The sequence below is a fragment of the Quercus suber genome, unplaced genomic scaffold (genome assembly GCF_002906115.3).
Source record: "Quercus suber isolate HL8 unplaced genomic scaffold, Cork oak 2.0 scaffold_443, whole genome shotgun sequence".
NCBI classification, from domain to species: Eukaryota; Viridiplantae; Streptophyta; class Magnoliopsida; order Fagales; family Fagaceae; genus Quercus; species Quercus suber.
In genome coordinates this window covers 491,027-512,085 of record NW_027069894.1, presented here as the reverse complement: position 1 = coordinate 512,085, position 21,059 = coordinate 491,027, and the positions used below count along the sequence as shown (strand labels likewise).

The 21,059-nt window shown below is 33.4% G+C and overlaps 1 non-coding gene across 1 annotated transcript; it reads right to left on the bottom strand.

Annotated features, from left to right (window-relative positions):
• Nucleotides 1-1,362: 1,362 nt before the first annotated feature.
• On the bottom strand, nucleotides 1,363-1,434 carry TRNAW-CCA (transfer RNA tryptophan (anticodon CCA)). The gene has a single exon. It is a non-coding gene; the product is annotated as a tRNA-Trp (tRNA).
• Between the last annotated feature and the right edge of the window lie 19,625 nt (nucleotides 1,435-21,059).

Sequence of the window (21,059 nt, the reverse complement as noted above, 5' to 3'; positions counted from 1 at the left end):
TTCCTTTGAGATTGGGTTAGGTTAGGTTTTGCCACTTCAAAATCTCCTCTTGGTCTTTGTGAATATGGAGTGAGAAGATCATTCTATTGCCCTATGAACTTACCTAAAGAGTCTTCCACAGCGGTCTTTAGCATCAATCTGATGATGCCGAAAATCTCACCAGTGAGTTGCACGACGCTTGTACGCTTAAAACAACACCTGCACAATAAAAGGAAAAGACCTCACAGAGAGCACCGGTGTGGTGCCGGCCAAATACCCTCCGAAGGTCAAGTTAGAACTTTTTTCAACTCTAGAGTGCTAGAGAGGGGTTAATTATGCGTACCTCGGCCTATGAGGGTATTGGGGCTTTTATAGTGGTAGAGGGTGGACCTCTCTTCCTTGGAGCAGAAGTCTTTTCCTTATAGGAATCCTTATGCGCGTAGATTGCGGAATCCTTATGCGCGTAGATTGCGGAATCCTTTCCTTATAGGATTCTGATACTGGGCGTGGATCCAACTTCCCATGCGTGGTGGCCAAGTCTTAGCTTCAACAGAGCCGTCGGCCTTGAAACCGTCAGCCTTTTCTCTCCCCTTAGTCAAGTTGGCGTCACTTTCTTGCTATACGAGTAACCGCGGAGCTCTGAATAACCGTCGGTTAGAACCGGAGCCTTCAGCCCCAGTTTATCTTGGTCCTGTCAGCATGACTGTCCGTTACCCGTGATTAACCCGTCAGCCTAAATTTCGATTGACGGGTTAAGCCCATGACCTGCTATGATTTATTCTTCCATATCAAATGCTATTCTCAAAGCTAAAATGTCCAAAGATGGTTTTGGATTTGTTTTCCTGACGATCTTATTCACTAAACCAATTTCTTTTATTTTTAGGGTGAGATCCACACCAGAAAAATGGGACATAACCATTCCTTCTTTACTTCCTACTGATCGACTAGGTTGTGGGTGATCAATGGTGTGAGCTATTTGTGACAATGGGCCTTTGTTCCTTTTCTACCGCGTAAATTAATGGACCTTCACTTCACTCTTTTTCTGCTTACACGAAAACTTCAAAGCCCAAAGCTCATAGAAGTCTTCTTGAGATTTATTTATTTTTAAAAAAGAACAAAAAGGATCTCAATTAGTGATTACTTTAATAGGAGAAATGGATACTTTCACGTTATGACTGTAAGACAGACTCCAAGTCGAGTTTAACGGAGGATGAGATGTGGTTTTGGGCTTTTCAAATAATGGAGGATGAAGTGTTAATAATTTATGGGTTGCTGTGAAAAGCTTAGCTTGGAGCTTGGGGTTGCAACTATTTAGGCCTGGTTTTGTTTTGGGTCGGGTCAAGACGCAAGAGGTACTTAAAAAAGTGGGAAAAACAAAAAATCTGAACCCGACGTGAATCGAACACGCAACCTTCTGATCTGGAGTCAGACGCGCTACCATTGCGCCACGGATCCATTGTTTGTTTAATGTCCTATCAGTTTTTTATTTAATCAAATTTTAGACTTATAAATTTATGTGTACAAACAAACCACTTTTTCGCAATTGATTGAGCCACTTTTAATAAAATAATTTCTAACATTTTATAAACTTTTGTTATTTTTGCTGCTTTCCAATAACGTAAGTGGGATCCATTTTATTTTCTTAACTATTGCTTCTTCTTTTTTTTTTGGTAAACTTAACTATTGCCCTAAAAAAATCAATTAACATACTCCTAATTAAGTGGTAAAGCTACACATTGAAGGGAATTGACAACCCATTGTTGATCTTTTATACTAATAAATTTAGAGATGCCTTTTGTCCTCCTGGGTTTTGCTCCCACATGGCTTGTGAACTCCGCCACAAAATCGGCCAGCCCTTCCTATTGATAGAGGTCATGGGCAATACTGAATATCAATTGAATTCCTTCAACTTGATTGACCACTGCTTGTGATGAAAAACTTCGTTTGGATTATATTGGAATTTTTTGATTGGTTGGTCAATCAATGGCTTGAAAGTACTTTTGGACCTTTCGCTTTGCTTTCATGAGCGGAAAGGAGAGTTTCTCTATCCCACAATATCATTATTATACTCCCCTCAAGGCTTTTTTGGTGAAGTATACTAACTTTTGTATCTCTTAACTCTTCGTGAACCAGGGCTAAGCTTATTACAAATGGGAATAAAACCAAGTAGAGGTGTAGTTCTTCACTTGGCTAGGTTGGATTAGACAAGAGAGGTGGATTTTGAGTTCTTCAAATATTTTTACACGTTTGTTTACCTGCTTAAGAATTTCATAAGCACCTTTAAAAATGGTTACACACTTATTAGTTGCTTGAGAGACAAATTTATTCTGTGTGGCTACACAACCAGTAAAGACTTTGAACTTCTTTGGTCGTTCGAGGAGGTTCCATATTAATGTTGGCCCTGATTTTTTCAATGTTTGCTTTAACTCCTCTCTAGGATATCATGAATCTTAGAAACTTTCCTGACAATACTCTCAAAGTGCACTTTTTTGGGCTCAACTTCATTTGGAATATTTTTATAGTATAGAAGGTTTCTTGTAGGTCATCTAGGTGCTTAAGGGGGTCCTTTTTTTCCAAAGAAAGTTTCCAATTGTGGCATTTCCTTGTCCGATATCTATGGACTATGTAAAAGCCATATAACCTTTTTCTCTCTAAGGGAAGTCACAATTGTTGCTTCCTACAAATGGCACTAGTTGATGATGATCCCGTGGTCATTGAAATTTCGAGTTTAGAAATGCACTAGATTTTGGATGGATTCCTCATTATGCATTAAATTTTTTTTTTAAAGTGCTTTTTTTAAGTAAAAAAGAAAAAGAAAAAGAAATTAAGATGAATTGAATTGAAAAAACTCACCCACTCTACAATTCCTAAAGGTCTATACATCTTATGTATAAAAGGTGTCAATGCTAAAGCAACAGTAAATTTGATTTATTCAATTCGCACTCTTTCACGCTTTTACTTGCTTTTTTGGTGGTAAAATGGCCTATCGAACATGCTTTTTATTTTTTATTTGTTTATATACATATGAGCTACTCTAAAAAAAAAATATTAACACAAAAAATTGCCACAATATTTTTACAATTGTTGAGATATTAATTCCTTATAGGCCAAAATAAAATAATAAAATATTATACTAGAACTAACTTCAACTAAAAATAAAGGTATTGTGACAAAAAGAAAAAAGTGCGACATTCATAGCATTTTTCACAACACTTCCATAATAAATCATAAGAGGTAAAATGTTATTGGTTCTAATTTAAATTTACCAATGAAATTACTTTTTGGCCCACCAATATGAACCCGTAACAATATACTACTTGTAATTTGTTGTGAAAATATTGTGGACATAGCATTTTTCTTGTGAAAATATTAAGACAATTTGTTGTCGTCATGATATTTTCGTAACTACTAAAATATCAATTCTTTACGAATCAAAATAAAATATAACAAAATTATGGTATGATGAAAATGTTGTACCATTTTGTTGTGTTTCTAGAAATTATTTTTTGGTTTAGTCAACTTTGTTTAGCCAAAATTCACTATTTCATGTGTAATTTTCTTGGGTTGACTTTTTGAATATTTTTAGGATAAAGTTTAGCTAAAAGATTGGTTGTAGCCTTAGGCTACAATCTTACTCAATATCTTTTTATTGGAGGTGAATTTTGACAGATCTACCATTCGATTACATCTTATTCTTATATCCTTCATGCTTGCAAAATTTTAAGAAAATTAAGGATCAATAGCTATGTCATTAATAAATTGTTTAAATTGCAAGTTTTTATAATTTAAAATTATGCATAAAATGTAAGATTATAGATAGTAAAGTAAATAATATCCAATTGGCACAAAATTTGATATGTGTATTAAGAGCGTAAAAAATATGCAATTCAACAGTTAGATTTTCAAAATATTTAGTAATATTTATTTTATTAAGTAAGGTTGTAGCCCTAGGCTGCAATCTATTTTGTTGTTAAACTTTGTCATTTTTTTAAGGACCATTTTAAGTGAAATCATATAGTTTTACACGCAAAAAAAAAAAAAAAAAAAAAAAAAAAAAATTTTTTTTTTTTTTTTTTTTTTTTTTGGTGGTAAAATGGCCTACTAAACATGCTTTTATTTATTTATTTATTTATCATTATTATTATTATTTGTTTATATGCATATGAGCTACTCTAAAAAATATATATATATATATATATTAACATAAAAAATTGCCACAATATTTTTACAATTGTTGAGGTATTAATTCCTTATAGGCCAAAATAAAATAATAAAATATCATACTACAACTAACTTCAACTAAAAATAAAGGTATTGTGAAATAAAAAAGTGCGACATTCATAACATTTTTCACAACATTTTTATAATAAATCATAAGAGGTAAATTGTTTTCAATAAAATTACTTTTTTGCCCACCAATAAGAACCCGAAACAACATATTACTTGTGATTTGTTGTAAAAATGTTGTGAGCATAACATTTTTCTTGTGAAAATATTAAGACAATTTGTTGTCGTCATGATATTTTCGTAACTACTAAAGTATCAATTCTTTACGAATCAGAATAAAATATAACAAAATTATGGTATTATGAATATGTTGTACCATTATGTTGTGTTTCTAAAAATTATTTTTTTGTTTAGTCAACTTTGTTTGGCCAAAATTCATTATTTCACGTACAGTTTTCTTGAGTTGACTTCTTGTATTATTTTTAGGATAAAGTTTAGTTACAAGATTGGTTGTAGTTTACAACTATAAACTTACTCAATATCTTTTTATTGGAGGTGAATTGGCGTAAATGCACTTTTAGTCCCTACATTTTGACGTTTTTCCATTTTAGTCCCTACATTTTATTTTTTCCACTTTTAGTCCTTAAAACCAATTAACGCGTTCCATTTTAGTCCTTTCCGTCAGTCAACCGACGGACATAGCTGAGGTGGGGCTGGAGCAATTAAAATATTATAAAAATGCCACATCACCCATGACACATCAGCATATAAATTTAAAAAATTAATTTATTAATTTTAACAAAATTTAAAAACATAAAAACAAAATTTAAAACATAAAAATAAGTCAGAAAATCAAACCAAGAACACAAATTCAAAATTAAACCTATTGAATCAAATTAAACCCAAGAACATCCATCATTAGCCCACAACACAGATCTATATGAGCAGACCAACATTCCAACAAAAATTAAACATTTCGCACATCATGCTTGATTCTTTAGAGAATCCCAATAGAGCACAAAATAATTACACTGCGAATCTAATAATTGAATCGATAAATGACACTCAGAAAGAAAACCCACCAAGTTGAAACACAAATCAAACCCAATTTTCTTTTTTTCTTTATTTTATTTTATTTTATTTTATTTTATTTTTTTTTAAATCCTAGCATCAAAATTCCATGAACTTCATACTCAACACAAGAAATGGTTCCAGAGATTAGAATACTAGGAAACTTGTAGAGCTTGACTGAGTGATCGATGGATCTAGAAGCAAGGCAAGTGGAGTTGGGGCTCATGGCGATGGCGAGCAAACCCACAGCAAACAAAACCCATACCCACGACAAGCAAACCCACAGCAAACAAAATCCAAACTCATGGCGAGCAAACCCAGCGAGCAGAGCAAACCCACGACAGACCCATGGCGAGCAAACCCAGCGAGTAAACCCACAACAGACCCACGGCGAGCACCACTGATCCACGGCGAGCAAACCCACAACTGACCCACAGCGAGCAAACCCACGACCGGCCAAAATCTTAACCCACTACACCCAAATCACAAGACCCACCATTGATCCACAGCCCCTCCAATCCACTGCCAAAAAATCGAGAGAGAGAGAGTCCAAGAAAGAATAAACAAGAAAGAAGAGTGAGAGAAGAGATAATTGATTTTCTGGGTTGTGGGTTGATGACGGATGTTCTTGGGTTTAATTTGATTCAATGGGTTTAATTTTGAATTTGTGTTCTTGGTTTGATTTTCTGACTTATTTTTATGTTTTAAATTTTGTTTTTATGTTTTTAAATTTTGTTAAAATTAATAAATTAATTTTTTTAAATTTATATGCTGATGTGTCATAGGTGATGTGGCATTTTTATAATATTTTAATTGCTCCGACTGCCACCTCAGCTATTTTCGTAGGTTGACTGACGGAAAGGACTAAAATGGAACGCGTTAATTGGTTTTAGGGACTAAAAGTGGAAAAAATAAAATGTAGGGACTAAAATGGAAAAATGTCAAAATGTAGGGACTAAAAGTGTATTTACGCCGAGGTGAATTTCGACAAATCTATCATTCGATTACATCTTATTCTTATATCCTCCATGCTTGCAAAATTTTAACAAAATTAAAGATCAATAGCTATGTCATCAATAAATTGTTTAAATTACAAGTTTTTATAATTTAAATTATGCATAAAATGTAAGATTATAGATAATAAAGTAAATAATATCTAATTGGCATAAAATTTGACGTGTGTATTAAAAGTGTAAAAAATATGCAACTCAACAGTTAGATTTTCAAAATATATAGTAATATTTATTTTATTGAGTAAGGTTGTAGCCCTAGGCTGCAATCTACTTTGTAGTTAAACTTTATCATTTCTTTAAGGACCATTTTAAGTGAAAACACATAGTTTTACACACACACACACACACAAAAGAAAAAACCTTAGGATAAAAACACATTTCATCCTTTATGTTTGGGACAATTCACAATTCCTCCTTAAACTTTAAAATCAAACAATTCTTCTCTTAATATTTTGGAAAGGAACAAATATGTCATATTTTTATTCTCTCAATCAAATCCGAATGAAAGCTTATAATTCTTAAAATATTACATTATGTAATGTCTAAAATACTCTCACTAAATTTTAACATTTCAAAAAATTTCTTCACATATTTTGAGTTTTAGATGGTAGTAATGATTAGAAAGTTGAAATGATAATATAAGGTGTTTTATTTATTACCTAAAGAACATTGATTTTTTAGGTTTAAATCTTCAAAACTTATAATTTATTTAATGTAAAATTCGAGACACATGCCTTTTGTTATCATTTTTTTTTCTTTTCTTGCCTAAAATGGGTGTTCATTAAAAACTAAGCTAGCTAAACATTGTACCTAGACTCATGTAGAATGATAAAGAAGAAAGTATGAATGAAAAAAATTTTCATTGTGTATGGTTGAAAGTATTTGATGAAAGGGTTCAATTGTAGCATATGACATCTTTCATTATGAAAATTTAAATATTGTGACAATATCTTAGCAAAACTCAGTTGTTTACTGTTGGAAGATGATGATATTTGTTATCATTCTTAGAAGTTTTTAGTTAGTTGATATTGTCATTAGCAAATAAGTGCTAACAAAATATTATAATAAAATATATATATATATATATATATATGTTAAATAGCTACCCAACTTTGTGAGTGACATACATTTTTTTTTTTTTTTTTTATGTATATAGTTTCATATTCTTCAAATAAAAATTTTATCTTAATTTTCTCACTCAAGAGATAGCACATGCCTTAAACGTGCCACCCTAACTAGTCTCATATAAAATTGGAATTTTTTTTTTCTATTAACTATATTAAAAAGAGTGAAGGTGTGTGAGGAATAGTGTTGGTTGGCTTTAAAAAACTTGTTGAGTCCGCTTAGGCCCTTCCACTAAACTAAGTGCAGTTTAGTCCTAAAAAAAATCCTCAAAGTCTTGGAATTTAGAGAAATCCCCAAAGAATCAAGAAAAGTCAGAATTTGTAAAGAGGTCCCCAGTGGGTCAAAAATGTTAGAATTATCACAGGAATCCCTTGAAGAGTTTGAATTTGCAGAATTATCCCTAAGAAGTAAGAAAAACGTCAAAATTTGCAAGAATTATAGAAAATATCCTCAATGATTTGATAAAGTCATAATTTGCACATAGGTCCTTCAAAGGGTTGAATATCACTGAAAAGCCGCAGAAGATTCAATTTTTATAGTAGAAGTCCCTCGAAAAGTAAAAATCAAAAGCACATACCTGTAGGAACAAATTTCCCCAATGAAGACCTTCTAGAATGGATGATTCTCAAATTTGCAATTTGGTCCCTAAAAAGGGCATTTGACAATCCAAAGATCCCCAGCGGTACAACTCTCCGATTTTTGCAATGTGATCCCTCTAGAGTGGACACATTTTAGTTTCATTCCCCAGTGGGGCATACCATCTCATATTTGACTTCCTAATTGGTCAAAGGTGTCAGGATTTACCCAAAAAAAAAAACCCTCGAGGAACCAAGATTTGCAAATAGGTCTCTACAAGAGTCGGTCTATTGAACCTTTACCCCAAGAATTGAATTCTCATGATAAGAGCCCAAAACCCCAAGAGAGCCCTTAAGAGCGAGCTTTTCACCATGATTACAAAGTGATCACCATGATTATAAAGAGACATTGGATTTTGTGCACATATCCTTCTTGGAATTAAACATGTACACAGAAATCTCAAAGACCTTTAGAGTACCACAAAAGAGAAAATCCCTAGAATAAAGATGAGATTGAGATAGAGGCAAGAGCTACTGAGAACACAGTTGAGCTTCAAATAAAGGAAAAAGCCACCAAAAAAAAAAAAAAAAAAAAAAAAAAAAAGAGATTGAGATAGAGCAAAAGCCACCCAGAAAAGTTTAAGACAAAGTTGTGGACTGTCACCCCAAATAAGTTCCCTTTCTAGCTAGTAAGAGCACCTTTTGTTTGATTTGTGTGATGTTTGTAAGTGTCGAATGATCTCCCTATCTTGAGTCAGTTAGCCATGTTTGTTTTCTTTTTAGTGACTCTAGGATAGTTAATCACTCACCTTTTACTTGACAACTGACAAACCAAACTCTTGGATAGTGAGTCTGTTGCTACTCGTTTCCCGAGCAACACCTATGGGAATTTGGATATATCAAATCCCACGCTACTCTTCAGAGTTGCACTTGCCCCACATGTGTGTATGTGTGTTTTGCTCTTAATTGAAGTGATGTATTCATTGATTTGTAGATGTCTTCACTTTATTAAACTTAGATTGTCTTGATTCACCATTAAAGCTCTTGCATCTGTAAAGGCTTAAAAGAGATTTGATTAATTAAGAAAGATTCAATTTGACTTTCATGTTATCATTTAAGTTCAAATCAAATATTGCAATCACATTAAAGCTTAATTTCCTTATGTTTGAATAGTCAATCTGTTAGGTTCTTAAAGATTTAAGTTTAAATGTTTAGAATCATATTTTTATTTTGTTGGCAAACTGAGAACAAAATATGTTTAGTCTAAGTGTTTGGCAATGCTTTTTAAATGTGTTGGTTTCAAGGTTCAAGTCCAGCTACCTTCAAAAAAAGGAAGTGAGTTTCTACCTTGCTCGACTGATTGAGAAATTAGGCTCAACCAATTGAAAATCGTAGGAGCAAAATTTTGAAGAATTTTTAAAACAGGCCCAAGCCCAAAAAAACATTTAGGGTTTCACTCCAACTTCTCTACACATAAAAGGGAAACCCTAACTACATTTTTCAAACTTTTAAAAGACTTGTGTGTTACTCTTTGTGAGATCTGAGAGGTTTTATACCTTCTAATTACACAAGAATCTGCCGGAGCAGATCTACAATCAAGCATTGGTAGAACATAGTTGCTACATTGAGATCATTACTGATGGTAATTTGAAACCTTTGAGTGGGATCTCAAAATCACAAGCAAGGGTGCTTGTGTTGGTGTAAATCCAAGAAGAGAATGAGTCCGTAGATTCGGAGCTTGCACGTAGTTGTGTCAGTAAGTTACTACATAAGGTAGCAATAGATTTAGGGTTAAATCTGATTGTAAAAACTTCAATTCTCTTATAGTGGATTTACTTTACCTTGAGGATAACTTCAAATCCTCCTCAGGTTTTAACCTTGAAATGGTTCGTTTCATCGGTTTTCTTGAGTCATCATATCGTGATGTTATTTAGTTTTCCGCATTTGTGCATGATATGATATATACTTGTTTAACCTAAATCTGAATAATAAACCTAATAATCAACTTGGTGAATTAATTAGGTCAAACAATTTGGCTTAAGGGGTCTAAGCAAACAAACACAATCAATTTTGCAAAAGGGGTTTGTAGACACCTCATTTTGAACTTGGTTAATAACCTTTAGTCCCCAGCCCTAATAATGAGCTTGATGTGTCTATAAAGGGTAATTAAAGTTATCTTGATAGTTTGGAAGTAATCACGACTCAAAAGTGCTCCAAATCACTTTGAAAACAATTAACTACTGACTTTAAGTTTTAGAAAGTATTTTTCTTTTAATAATACAAAAGGCATCTTATTTAACTCTAAGACTTTTATTTACCTTATTAGGCTCATATCAGAATTAAAGGGTAGATGAGAGAGGAGAGATTGAGTGAATTAGGGTTTGGTATGACAAAAGGAAAGGAAAGGAAATAATTTGAGTATTTTGCATTTATTACATTAGACAAAAGGTAACAAACATTATTGCGAATATACATGATCGAAGTAGATAAAATAGATATGGAAAGAAAATAAAACATGGCATTAAAGGCAAATAAGACTAAAAAGGAATGGAATATGGTTTCTATCCAGATTGGTGTACGCCATAAGAAGAATGTGTATGCATCCTTCTTTTAGCATACGCATCTAGGCTTCAAGCCAGATTCCTAGAAAAAAGACCAAAAGATGAACACTAGCCATCCACAGAAAGCATACGTGCATGTGTGGATGTGTATGTGTCTAACAAAATGTGTACACACCCTGAGGCAAATTAGGGTTCTAACATGTCTTCAACAAAACATAAAAAATAGATTTAAAAAAAAAAAAAAAAAAACATAGGATAGATTATTGTGCACAAAAAAATACATTAAAGCATTAAAAAAACAACCAAAAAAAAAAGAAAAGGTAAAGGAAACAAAAATCAAGGAGGAGAGTGTGGATAATGGGAAAGATGGTTGAAGATCAATCTGGTCCTCACCCTTTTTTGCCCTTCTAGCCTAGAGGACTTTTACATTTAAGTTTTAGGAGAAATTTCTACAAATTTTTAGTAAGGAAAAATGTTCTAACCCTTTTGGTTGATGAAAATAAGGGTATTTATAAGGGAAATAAGGGTCTATGGCTTAATGGGACGTTAGGGTAGCCAATTAATTTGGCTAGCTGCTCTAGAATCTCATAAAAATGGAAATGAAGTGATTTAAAGCTTTCTGTATAGGAGGTGTGTACGAGTTATATACTCAACATATGCACCTTTTGTAAGCCTCGGCCAAATTAGGTCAAAAACGGGTTTTAAGGTTTGGGCTTGGACGGTATCAGGCCACTTTTAGGGTTTATATCCTCATTAGACTCTACACACGATGCTAACCATTTTGGTAGCAAAAGATTGTCCTATCATTGGGGGATTCAGGTATAGGTCGGGACAAATGAGGTGTCTACACATGGGCATGCATAAGAGAGAAAAGAAAATAACTTTTATTTTTGTTTGAACACTCTTTTTCTTGTTGTGCAAGTGCTACACCTTAATGTAGCACAACTTTTATGAATTGCACACAGATGTTCATGCTTGATGAGTTTTAGTGGTGAGATAATTATTTATACATTTTTCTTAGGATCTTTTTGTCATTTCTGTCAATATAAGTGGTATAGATATGAGTAAGAATGATTAACTCATAAACTCTAATCATATAATGAGCCACAAAACTCAATATTTTAAGTTTTGTATGAAGATGCTTATCCAAACAACAAAAGGTACACATCATGAAATAATGTTTCATTTGCCAACAAAGGTATTCAAGAACCAGTATACACAAACACACATTTTTTTTTTTCAAATTTTCCTTCTTGTTTTTTTTCTAATTTGTTTTCTTGAAAGCAAAAAAAGAAGTAAAACAGACACACACACACACACACACACACACACACACACACACAGGGCAATGACCACTTGAAGACTGAAAGGATATAACTCAGTTGGTACAATTGTGATATAATTTACACAATTGTGTAAAGTCCACATTCCAAACGAACTAACATATTCATATATAATTATTCTTGGTAAATGAATTATGATATAATTATGCGTAATATCTGCTTTATACTAAGGATACAACTTAGGACTTTACACAATTGTGATATAATTTATCTAATCCCAAAACCTAATCTCTCCTTTAGAGACATCTTGCGCAATAGTTTGTACCAATTTAGGGACTGATGCAACAAAGGATACAATTAGGGCTGTCCACGAGTCGGGTTGTGCCTGACTCGAACTTGACCCAAAATTTTTGAGTAGATAAAAATAAAACCCAAAATTGACCCGAAATTCTCATCGAATTGGCCAGTTCAGGTCTTTTCAGGTTTCGGGATGTACTGGTGGATTTCAGATTTTGTTGTCGGGGTCGAGATTTGGCCGAATTCGTCAAGATCAAGCCGATATCTTGTCGAATCTATCAAGATCTTACCGAATCTCGAAGGATTTAGACTAGATCTTGATGGATCTTGACAAGATCTCACTGGATATAGTCTGAATCTTGATGGACTAAGGATGAGAGAGAGATACTGTCGGTAGGTTTGGTTTTCGTCAGGTTTTGAAACCCAAAACCACCACTCGACCCGCACCTCTTAGGTTCTGACACCAAAGACCCGCTGCCGATCGCTGGTTGCTTTAAACAAGTCGGCCTCAATTCAGTGGCGTCAGGTCTATTGCTTTCAGCGGGTTATCAGTTCACTTGGACATCCCCAGATACAACTCAGCCAAAACCGGCCTAAGAGCATTATCTAAGATGCAAAAAGCCTATCCCTCCAGCAATGACAACTCGAAGACTAAAGAAAAGCTCCAAGACGAGAAAAAAAGAATGGAACAAAAGGAAAAGGATGCCTAATCTCAAAATAATCTCCCATCAATGCATAAACAAAGAAACAAGTGTGGGAAGGAGGAGAGTCATACTTGAGAAGGGATGCTAAGAAGCTTGGGCTGGGAGCAAAAACCATTGTAGAGGAAGTAAAAGAGAGGAAGGAAAGAAGAAAGAGGGAAAAAAAAAGGAGCTAAAAAGATGTCCCCAAAAATTGGAATGCTAAAAAACTAAAGGGCACATCAAGAGGCATAGCCACTTCCAACCTATGAATATCTAACATGCAGCCATGATCTGGCCAGCGACATCATGTCTCATTAAATGTGAGTAGAACGGAATTTTAGGAGTCTTAACTGACACAGAATGACCTCTTGCATCCCTTGGATCGTCAAAACAAGTGTTGACGACCTAGGAATAGGGGGCAAATGATGAGTACATAAAAATGGGTAGTCCATTCTTATGCTGGACAATCATAGCACCTTAAACAAGCATTTAATGCACAACTATTACCAATGGAAACACTTAGAGACAAGACCGTTGAAGACCTTATCAAGAGCCTCATTAAGACACCAAATACGTTCCCAAAGACATAAATACGACCATTAAAGACCTCCAACAACTAGAAGAAATAATCTATATAAATCACTCTAGAACGAAAGAAAGGTAACATACAAATACACTTATCTTTCTTTTCATTCTCTCTCTCATTTTAAGTATCTAACTTTGTCATAAGAGATTCATTGGCTGACACCACACTAGTATATTTAGGGGGAGGAGCGTTCCACTACTGTTTTGCAAGTCACGGTCATTCTTAAGTTCGACTGTGTCTGGACTCTGGACGACAATATTACTTACAAACTAGTGCTTTGTCAATTGGGTCTAGTGGTCGACATCCTACGCTTTAAACCCGCAAAAATTATGATACGTGGTCCGGAAGTGAGTGAGTATTACACTATCATTATTTTGACAAGTCCCACACAAAAGCACTAGACTGAGGCCAAATCCCAATAGGTGAGGCGTGGAAGACCTAAAAAGTCCTCTTGAGGAACTTCAAAAAGGACATTTGACGTGATTATTCTAATCTTTTTAGACACAAATCATCGTCTTTACAATCTATTACTCTTATACATGGAACTCAAACTAAATATTAATGACATCTTTATAGTCTAGCGCTGCTCTAATACACTGAACCATAGTTATTAAAACGTGAATCGTATCGTGAATTGATTTTTTATTTTTACGTATTATATATTGTATCATATCGTGTATCGTAAGATACACAAATACTTAATAAAATTTATAAAACGTTATAGATATACATATATAAAGAGTATATTCATTATAAATTTTGAATATATTCAACTAATAACTAATTTATTCATTACTTATATAATAAATCCGACTAGCACATGTTTATAACATACACATTCAAATTGCTTAAATTCAAAAGTGATAATATATTACAAATGGCCCAAATATTAATTTATTTTCATCATATTGGCTAATCAACCCCATTTAAGTCAATGCTATTATCATAGTTATCATTTTTCAAATTTATTTCGTCATTAAAATTTTCTTCATCGTCTTAAAATTTACTATCTCTTCTTGTTCTTTATATTTTAATAATTAAAAAAATTTCTTCTTGGCATTCTAGTTTCTTGGACTTATAACAATGACGGAAAAAAATAAAAAGTAATTATATTTTCAATTAATATCTTAAATTTGTAAATATTAAAGTGAAGTATAAGTGTGTACTATGTAGTCTAAATTTTGTAGAAGAAAGAGAAGGAAAAAAAAAAAAAAAAACTTATGAATATGTTATTTTATTAGGTTAAATTAAGTAACCTAATAATTTTGTATTTGAAACAAGTCTAAAAACTTGTTAAATTCAAATAAAAACACAAATTTTAACAAAAAATCTCATTTTAAAGCATTTGTCTATGTATTGTATGATACGTATGATTTTACGATACAATACGATTTATAGGATACACACATTATATCGTATGATTCATGAACACTTACAATATACCGATACGATACAGAACATTTTACATAAGATTCGATACGTTTTGTACAATACGTATCGCATATTGTACGATACTGAGATCTATGCATTGAATTCAAACTAAGTCCAATAAGGTGTGAAAGACTGGAAAAGTTGAAAAGTCTTCATGAGAAAGTTGGAAAGGACAATATTTCACGTGATAAATAAAGACATGAAAAGTACATGTTGGTAAAATCTTAATAAACAAATAAAACAGATATAGACTATAGTCTTATTCGGAAAAATGTATCACTAATGTTAATATGTGGACCCAGCTCAAACAAATTATATGGTTGGACATGTTTTGAAACACCAGTAAGTATTCTATGCCTAGAATGTAAAGCAGCCATTCTAGCTGTACCTGAAGCATCTAGACTTAACTTCAACTATGTTTTGTTTGAAGAGGATTCCCAGCTCACATTGAAGGCAATCAATCAAGAAATCCATCAAGATTGGGAGATTGTTAATATAATTCTTGATATTAGAATTATGCTTAACTCTTTTGTTGCTTGGTATTTTTCCTCCTCCCCAAGACAATCTAATTCTCTTGCTCATAATCTAGCTTATTGGGAAGCATCTTGTAATGCTTGGGGTCTATTCCCATTTCATAATGTAATTAGGTTTTTGTTAAAGAGTAAGATGTGTTAGTCCATTTTGGATTTTGTCCTTGTCCTTGTATTTGATATGTATTTTGTTTTTTTCTTCTATTGAAATCATTTATTAAGCCAAAAAAACAATAATGAGTCCTAAGCAAGTTGTCCAGTAATGTTTGGAAGGAAATAGAGAATTTGTGTTGCACGCGAGACTTTTGGATACTACATTGCAATTATGTTTATGCATGTGCCAGTTGCCATTCAAACAGTATTCCAATGATATTTTTGGATTCTAATCAATTTAACTGGTAAGATTTTTTTGATAAGAGATTTTAGTTCAAAACTCACTTACACCAAAATTAATTTGTGTTTATCAAATACAAATTGATATTTTGGCTTAAATGATAAAAAAAAAAAAAAAAAAAATCCTTATGAAACAGAAGTCATTGATTTAAATTTTATCGTATTTATATAGAAAAAATATATTTACATTCAAAAGATACTTAAATGGCTGTTGTAAATAACTTTCCATTACTATATACTTATTTTAAATTTCAAGAAAAAATAAAGAGGTTAAGTTTCAATGAATTCTAGGATGTAGTTTAGTAAATTAGTTCATTCATTCATTTTTTAGGTTAAGAACCCCATAACTTCACTAATCTCTAGAATAACACCATCTAGGATTTTGAAAATTTAGGAATTTGGCATTTTGGGATGTTCTATGGCAGTTGAGTGTCTTCTACTTTTTTGGTCTTGTACTCTTGCTTATCAGCCATTGAAAACACCCACATTTTGTGAGATTTTTCTACTTGACCTTAAAAAAAAGAAGTGAAAATGCAGAAACTTATTTTCTAACAAAAATATGAATATGTATGTTACATAAACTATAGCAAGAAGTTTCAATTACTCGTTTATTTTATTTGTTTTTGATTTTTATATCTAGTATTCTTTAGTGATTCATATTACATAAAAATGCTAAAATATTTATAATGTAAAAAATTTACTATTTATAAATAAATTTTAAATATTAAATATGTCAAAGTTATTTTTATATGGAATTTGTATAATTTTAGTGTTTAATTATTTTTTTATAATAAGATATTATTGTCTTTCTAAAAATATTTTTAAATTACATGGCTTAAACAAAAAACTGTCCTATGCAATCCACATAAAATCTTACCATGATTATTTCTATTTTGGTAAAAATTTAAAATTCTGGTCATTATTCTGTTGACTTTATTTCTTATTCTATATCATTTATGTATTATTTCAAGTCATTGTTCTCTTATTTTAATAAAAAAGAAGATAAATAGAATATGCTTAAACTTTGTTAAAAATTTATAAATTTTTGCAAATAAAAAAAATACATAAAAATTTGATTTGTGAAAGATCGAATAAGTGTAATAGGTTTTAAAAGCCCATTTAGGGTTAATTCGTTTCTTCCCTAAACGGCTAAACCCAATTGATTCAAACCTGAACTTGCTTGACCCAAATCATTTACCAAGTCTAACTCTATCCATTGATTGTAGATAGGGTAGCCCCATCAATAATATAACCTTTATACGTGAACCTTTTTTTTTTTTTTCTTTGGATCTACTTTTTACGTGAACTTTGTCAAAATTGTTTGGAAGCTTTAATTTCAACATGTAGAAAAGAAATGACATATAAGTTGGAATTGGTGGTAGATGCTTGGAAAGGGAATCTCCTAACCCATCCTCATCTCTTATTCGATTTTAAGTTCTGAAAGCCACAGTTGTCAAGTGAGGACAATGACCATTCACAAAAGCAATAATCACATATAAAGTGAATGCGTAAGAAATAGGACATGGGATGGGTTTGTGGGCCAAAGAAATGAATGTCTATGATGAAAGTCTAAAAGTTTTCTTGGTGTTATTTGAGTGAAAAGATCTATGCATATAGAATGCAATGTATACAGAAAAAAAAAAGGTTAAATTTACAAACATTCCCAAATTAGCAAGCCACATAATTTAAACTAGAAATTGTGAAGGACTCATCTATGAATTGGCATCCAAATTTAAAAAATATTATGAAATTATTGTAACCTTTTGTTATATCTATAATATTACTCATATCGAGCAAGAATCAACAACAAAAAGAAATATTTCAATAGATGAATACCATCTTAAAATATGCAATAAAAATTGAGGATTAAATGTGTGTTTGAGATCAGTTTATTTTATTTTTAGCCATTTTTTTTATACCAAATGTGGCCAAAATACTCTTGTATTTTGAAAAGAGTGAAGAAAAAGTAAGGATTTAAAAGTTTGTGCACAAAAGCTAAAAAATAAACAGAATGTTGGACCAAACAGGCATTAAATGTATAATTAAACCTAAAGTTTTATTATCTTATAGACTAATTCATCATTTTTAAACGTAATGTAAAGAGTTCTACTATTATAATAAAAAATCTCACAATATTTTTTCAACAAGTTGAGATATCAATTTACCATACGTTAAAATAAAATAAATTTATGCCCAAACTAACAATAGATCAAAATAAGATTATTGTATAGATATTGTGAGATTTTGTTGTGTTTATGAAATTTCTCTAATACAGAAATAATAACTAACTATTTATTTACCATATTATTGATTTAACACATTCATTTATTGATATATTTAGTTAGACTATCATTTCGTATTTAACAGTCTCCATAATCTTTCACATTCGTATAATATGATAGATGAGTTTATTATACACACCCTAATAAGGCTAATACACACAAGTTTACATAGGCTCACAAAATGCACTAAAATTGTGCATTTTATGAGTAGAGATTTACTAACGTATGCCTTCAGGGCATATGTTAATAAATCATTTTAGAAATTTTTTTATAGAAATGCGAAAAAGTTGTTAACTTTTTTTGACAATTTTTTCAATATTTTATAAAAAGTTTCTTAAAATAAATTATTTATATGTGCCTAAGGGCATATATTAATCAGTCGTTACCAATATATATAAACTTATAAGTAATAAAGTATTTACCCTAACATGACTGTGATGTGAAACATTTCACATTAAGAAACAGGAAACAAATAGTTTTTTTTTTTTTTGAGCGAAAGACGATAGATATTTTATTAAAAGATAAGTGTTAGTGTACAGGTATAAACTAGATAACTCTAGTGTCGGGGACAACAACAACTAGACAAAATTGTGATGTCCCACGAAACTAAAATTGACAAAATACATAAAAACAATGGCAGGAGTCATTCCAACACTCTTTGCGCTGCATTTAGGCGTTGATACTCCTCCAGCAGGCCCATTGCGCTGTCAAAAATATACTTCGGGTGTGGCTATTCCTGCTCAAAATAGAACCTGATGGGCCCATAAATTAGTAAAATCGTCCATCTGCGGTGGACGATTAACAAGGACGAGATCATTACCATCACAGTACTAAGAATGCCACCTGACCAACTCAGCTAAGGACGACCGTTACGAGTAGCAGCATTAAACACCAATTCCGTTGAAGGAACGCCGGTTAACCTGACATCTGGTTCAGGCGTTACGAACCCAAGCAATAATGCCCCCATAATGACCCAGCCAATGGCTAGAAGGGCGCCAAAAGGCTCTATATATATCTTCAGGCAATATCCAGGGGGGGTAAGAAAGATCAGACTATTCAATCTTCATTTTAGTTTTACCTACTTTCCTCCGTTTACTGTGCTTCTCTAACTTAATCATCGGAGGCATTGTGGGCAGCGCCCCACCGGTGACTCTTTCTTTGTGTTGCACCCCAGGGCTAATACCAGCAGAGGACGATCTCATTCTGGACGAACATCTTGTCTGACGATCTCAGCATCATCAGAATGGCGCCGTCTGTAGGGAAATTGATCTTTGGACGATCGGCTCAGGAATAATCTTTGGACGATCGGCTCAGGGACGTTGTTCTATTATAACAAGATGAAGTCCAGCTCTAATCCAGATCCTGCTGCATTGGCCCAGCAAATCCAGGCACTTGCAGCCACGGTGGAGGAACTCACCAAGCAAAATCAAGAAATGAGACAGCGGTTGCAACAGAGAGATAGCCACACAAAAGATCCGCATTTCCTTTAATTGCATTTCGTAACTTGTCCATCTCTTTCCTCATTTCCCTGAGGAAACTTGAGTTTGGTTCGTCAGGAGTACTGGTGCGTCTCCTATGGCTGTCTTCATCCTCATCCCTGTTAACTTTTGTGTGGCTATCTCTCTGTTGCAACCGCTGTCTCATTTCTTGATTTTGCTTGGTGAGTTCCTCCACCGTGGCTGCAAGTGCCTGGATTTGCTGGGCCAATGTAGCAGGATCTGGATTAGAGCTGGACTCTATCTTGTTATAATAGAACAACGTCCCTGAGCCGATCGTCCAAAGATTATTCCTGAGCTGATCGTCCAAAGATCAATTTCCCTACAGACGGCGCCATTCTGATGATGCTGAGATCGTCAGACAAGATGTTCGTCCAGAATGAGATCGTCCTCTGCTGGTATTAGCCCTGGGGTGCAACACAAAGAAAGAGTCACCGGTGGGGCGCTGCCCACAACGCCTCCGATGATTAAGTTAGAGAAGCACAGCAAACGGAGGAAAGTAGGTAAAACTAAAATGAAGATTGTATAGTCTGATCTTTCTTACCCCCCTGGATATTGCCTGAAGATATATATAGAGCCTTTTGGTGCCCTTCTAGCCGTTGGCTGGGTCATTATGGGGGCATTATTGCTTGGGTTCGTAACACCTGAACCAGATGTCAGGTTAACCGGCGTTCCTTCAGCGGAATTGGTGTTTAATGCTGCTACTCATAACGGTCGTCCTTAGCTGAGTTGGTCAGGTGGCATTCTTAGTACTGTGATGGTAATGATCTCGTCCTTGTTAATCGTCCACCGCAGATGGACGATTTTACTAATTTATGGGCCCATCAGCTGCCCCCCATTCCCAAGGTCGTCCGGGGTCCTAGACGATCCTGGGAATACAAAACGATTTTTTTTTTTTTTTTTTTTTTTTTTTTTTTTTTTTTTTTTTTTTTTTTTTTTTTTTTGTCGCTTGGGAATGTGTTCTCCGCATTAACTGCCTTGTGGCGGCGTGGCATACTCTGTGGCCACGTGTCAAAATCTGACCGGTGGGGAAGCATCGTTTCCGGCGAATGTCTTTTTGGCTTCCCGCGATTTCCAAGGTACATTTTAACCTCTACTTTTACTAACTTCTTCACTTTTGTCTCTTAGTTGCCTTCCTCTGGTTTTTTTCAATTTTCTGCCTCTTCTGTGTCATTTGCTGCTGCTGCTCTGCCTCTGTGATTTCAGATTTTCCTCCCTTCCTTTTTAAGGTGCGTATCCCTTCTTTTTTGCTTCTTTCCTTTTGCTATCTATACATCTTTGCTTACTTTCCTTTTTCGATATGCACATGTCCCTTCTTAATGGTAGATTATTCTGATTTTGAGAATATTTCTCCTTCTATTTCCTTTCTCTTTGCCCGTTTGGGGGGATTTCTAGAACCTTCTGGTGATCGGTATCCACAGTCCGGTGATTTTGCGGTAGGGGGGTGTGGTCTAGATTTAGTTTTGAGAGATTTACACCCATTGTTACAGCGGTCACTCTTTTGGTTTAAATCTACCCGCGAGGTTT